Source organism: Corvus brachyrhynchos, unplaced genomic scaffold (assembly GCF_000691975.1).
Source record: "Corvus brachyrhynchos isolate BGI_N302 unplaced genomic scaffold, ASM69197v1 scaffold848, whole genome shotgun sequence".
Taxonomy (NCBI): domain Eukaryota; kingdom Metazoa; phylum Chordata; class Aves; order Passeriformes; family Corvidae; genus Corvus; species Corvus brachyrhynchos.
This window is the reverse complement of record NW_008239444.1, coordinates 40,377-45,091: the sequence shown is the minus strand read 5'-3', so window position 1 is coordinate 45,091 and position 4,715 is coordinate 40,377.

The following is a 4,715-nucleotide window of genomic DNA, read 5'->3' as shown; positions in this document are numbered from 1 at the left end:
TTTTTTGTTTTTTAACAGCCATTTCAAAAACTTCAGGTGCTGTCACTGCTGAACAGAACCCTGTTCAATGCAGATATACACACAGCACCTTGACAAGTAGTACTTCAGATTTCAGCATTTATATAACAAAATAAAATTTAAAACTTCTGAGAAATGCCACTGAATAAGCCCAGACAGCAGAGAAAGATGATGGGTTAATGACCTGGTTTCAGATGTTTCCCTGAAGAGAAAAACAGCAGCAATTAAATCAATTACAGACTCTTTGCTAAATTCTAACTACATGTAGCAGTGTGGAAGAGAGCAGAGCCTCAGCTTAGGGCTGCAAGGGGGATGTGGAACCTTTCATGTTCACATACTGAGTGTTGGTGCAACATCTCCTGGGGGAGCATCTGCAGTGTCAGATCCTGTCAGACCTACCTGGCGGTCCATGGGAAGCCCCAGCCCATCTGCAGTGAGTGAGGATGTGTTTGACCAGGGAAGGGGAACTACTGGTGGTGCTCTCATTCTAAAGGGATCCCCAAAAAAGAGATGAACCACTCCTATCATTTCTGGATAACTTTTTTATCCTCTTGTTCTCCTCTTCAAAGCACAAATCACAGTTTCATTGTTAAATTTCCATGAAATTTCAATGAAGAAATGGGTTTTCTTTTAAATTCTCCCTTCCTAACTTCCCCATGACTTTACTGTTCCTAAAGTTTATCCTAGGCTGCTCAGGCTTCCTGACCAAGAAGAGTCTAAACACACTTCATGTCTGTACTGTAAGAGTTCTGTGGTTAAATCAGAAAATGAGTAAATATAATAATCAAGATTAGGTGAAGAGGCTTCCTGGCCAGTTTTACCAGCATGTTTCATAAAGACAATTTTAAAAAGCAAAGCTATCAAACACTTCCAAGGCAAGGGGTCACTGACTGATGCCCAAATCAGCTCCATTTTTGGAGTTTGAGGTTTGGGATAAATGCTGAAAGATGAATGTGAAGACTTAGCCATAAATACAGAGAGCTGTTGTCTTGAGAGCTTTAGGAATTAAAGCTTAAAGCCAAACAACTGATGTATAAGCCAGGTGTGTAAAAGAAGATTATTATGCATTTCATATAGAAATCTCCTGCAAGGTCATTTCAAGTTATAAACCATTTGGGTTTTTCAATTTTACATAGTTTCTTCCAGTCCTTGAGTTCAGAGACATTCAATAAATATGATATAACAAAAAGATCTTTTATTTTGCATGTGTGGTAACTGAAGAGAAATAGAAGAGCCTCTATGGAGCAAATTTTGAGATAGTTTTAGATTGCAAGGTAAACAGCTGCAGAAATCCTCTTACTGCAAAGAAATTATTAAAATGAAAAAGTCCAAATGTATTCAAAGGACACTGCTTAATATCCTGGTGTTTGGTTGTAGTTAAACCAGCCACTTCTTTTTGTTTTGTTCATTATCTAGCTTGGTAGAAGCTTGTAAATCAACAAGACGGTGGCAATCGCTTTTAAACGTTACTTGCATTGCAGCCTTGACACAAGATGGTTTAATGTTAAAAGCTGCTGCACTGTGCTCCCTTGTTCCCTCCTTGGTGAGGTGATTGCAGGGCAACACCTGAATTCTGCTCATGGTGTAATGGTTATGAGAATATACATTCAATGTGGTGAAGGGGGCAGGAGGATCCTGGAAAGCATGGCTTAGTGTCTGGTTTGCTCATATAAATCAAATATTTTTGTTGGGGACACCAGGAAAGGCGGTGGAGCCGCAGCTGGAGAGGGAAGAGGGGTGTTGTAGAAGGGGGGAGTTGCTGCCTACACCTGCTTGAATGTAATGGAGCACTTATGGTGTTTCTGTTCGTTCCTATTCAAGAGAAGCATTAGGAATGCAAATGATGCCACGTTAAAGTGCAGTGGCTGTGCAGGTTAAAGTGCTCCCCAAGCAAGGCCAGCTGGCAGTGCTGCCAAGGTGTCTCTCCTGTCCCTGCTGTCTCTGACTCCCCCTTACACTGCCAAAGAACGCAGAGAAACTCAAATCTCCCCTGGCCCCTCCTTGCCTTGCTGCCTCAGAACTGGCTGCTAAAATCCTCACAGTTTTGCCTGGTTCATGTTGGATCTGGTTTTTGCAGACATGAGAAGACTCATTACCTCCAGTACTGACTGTGGATCTTGGTTGATTGGTCTTGATGGGAAGGCTGGTGTCTACTTTTGTACAAAAATAAGGCACGAGGGTCCCCTGTGACAAAACTTGGTGCATCAGAAATTCTTTGAGGTTGGTAAGAATGTCTTTGAATTATTTTCAGCTTCCTCTGTGTTAATTCTGTTTCTCTGTGTTAATCCAAATCCCACTGGCTTCTTCAATATCAATAATATTTGGCCTGCTCCAAACGGTTTTCCAAGGTCCAGATTGAATACTTAGATTCACTTGGTGTAAAATACTTAATTTTTACATCACATCTTCTTTATTTTCTCCCCTCTGGTTCCCATTTCATAATTTTTGTCCTAGAAAGGCTTTCCACTTTGCGTCAGCTCATTGCCAGAGGAACAGTGTTGAAGACTCCAGTTGAGGAAGTTCAGTAATAAACAGTGGGGAGAATAGAAGTGGTTGAGAAAATGCACTTGAGCAGAAAGGGTTTTCCTTGAGACTTGCTTTTAAATAAAAGTTCCAGTAAACTCATTGCTAGATCAGCAGCTGCTCTGAATTATGTTCTGGGAAAAATGACTTGAGAGAGTCTTTGTTGCCATAATGAGAAATCTTTTAAGAAACAGACACACGCAGATTGTTTTTCCTATGGGAAGTACGTATTTGACTTTGGTAAACTCCAAGGGTTTGTATTTTGTTCATGACAAAAGCAAAAGGACAGGATGGTGTGTGCCCTACTAACACTGGTCCAACAGAGAATTTCACTGGGAGCATGACCACTACAGTTCAGAAGCTACAATTACTTTTTCCTGTGCTTTGCTATTTCAGGGTCTGAAGCTGATGATGATGGGCACTTCTGAAAAGCTCCTGTTACCCCTCTCCAGCAGAGTGGTTCCAGACTATTGCTTTTATGAACCCATTGTCACTGGTGCATCGTGCTGGCTGGGTTGTTCTGAAAGGAAAAATAATCAGCCAGCCTGGCACAGTGATAGCTGCAAAGACTTGTTCAACAAATCATAAAAAACCCATTTCCTGCCTTTGACATGTAGTATCAAAATATGCAAGGCATTAGTAACTAATTACTACTTTTTATCTAAGCCTTCAGCAAAAGGTGTGAGCTGTGTTTGCTGTGTAAATTTAGTATAAAAATATCATGGTAGTTTGTGTAGTTACAAGTCATCACTTGTGTATTCCTCTTTCTAATCCATGAGCATCCTTTGTTACAGGTGTTTGTAAAGCACTGGGTGTATTGTGAGAGCAATGTGAATGATAAATAATACTCACATACAGAAGGATAACAATGCACTATTCAAACCAACAGCTAAATCCCTGAGTTTAGATTATTTCTCTTCCTTTATGCACAAGGACTTGTAACACCAGGCAGTTCAGAAGCTGTATTGCTTCCCTTTCTCTAGCAGGTAGAAATATACCAACCTGACTGATGTAAACATTTTTTTCAGGTGTTTCTTGGCAACCTGTGGGGTTTGTGCAGCATCCACGAGAATCTAGGATTTGGGAGGTTGAGCTGAACGACTCAATTTGCACTTTCATGCTAATCAAATCAACTTCATGTGATCTGCAAACAGCAAAGCTGAGCCATGGAAGGTTTCTAGAGCTTCTCTCAGTTGAGATGAAGAATTGCAATTCTGGTTACATGACAAATCTCTTCTGTCTTGGTGACCCTTTTCTCCTCTCCTCCCACTGAGATTTGTGGTGGGAAACCAGCATTTCTGGAAGCTGCAGTCTGGGGGAAGAGCTGGTGTTAATTTACTCCCTGCTCAGTGTCTACTTCTATATGTCTTCTCCTAACAGTGCTCTGAAATTATTGACTTTCATAGTCATTATCACCCAAATTTGGATGCTGCTTAGTTGTGTTGTGTGGAAACCACATAACTCTTTGAAGTGAATTATTTTAGTGCTGTGAATTCTCTTTAGAATGAGACTCATGACCTTTTTTTTCTCACATGATGCCTCTTTGCCCTGCTCCTGTTAAGGGGTAAGAAAGCAACTAAACCAGCAGACCTGTAAAATGATGGCTGGTTTGCAGCATAAATTGCCATTTTTCACCTCAGCACAAAAAGTAGTGGTTTCCATAGCAGTGTTTTTCAGAGTGAATACTGACTGATCTCTCTTCTTTATTTTGAATTGGATTTTTAAATTAATTATGATTGTTTGTTTCTCTGCACTCTGTTTTCTACTTTCCCCATGTAATATTTTAGCAAATTAATTAATTGGTCAACCACAGCTGTTGCCCTTTGTAATGTATTGACCCTCCTAATCACTTCTTACAGAAGTTTGGAATTTGTTCCAAGTGACACCTTTGCCATGCACCCACCCTTTTTTTCTTTCTTTTTCTTTTTTCCCCAAATTGATTCTTTTCACAGTAAGGCTACAGGTCATAGCATAATTTGAAAACTAACTTTCAGAAACTGTATGTTTCAAGTGAGTGTTTAAAGTGAAACTTTGAGTGTTTGTGGTTTTCTTTTTTAATTTATACTCAAACATCTGCACTGGCTGCTGCGCTGTTGCTAGTCTGGAATTAACAGCACATCCCCATATGCCCAAGTACTTAGAGACTTTTAAATGTGTTCATATGATTTTTTTTT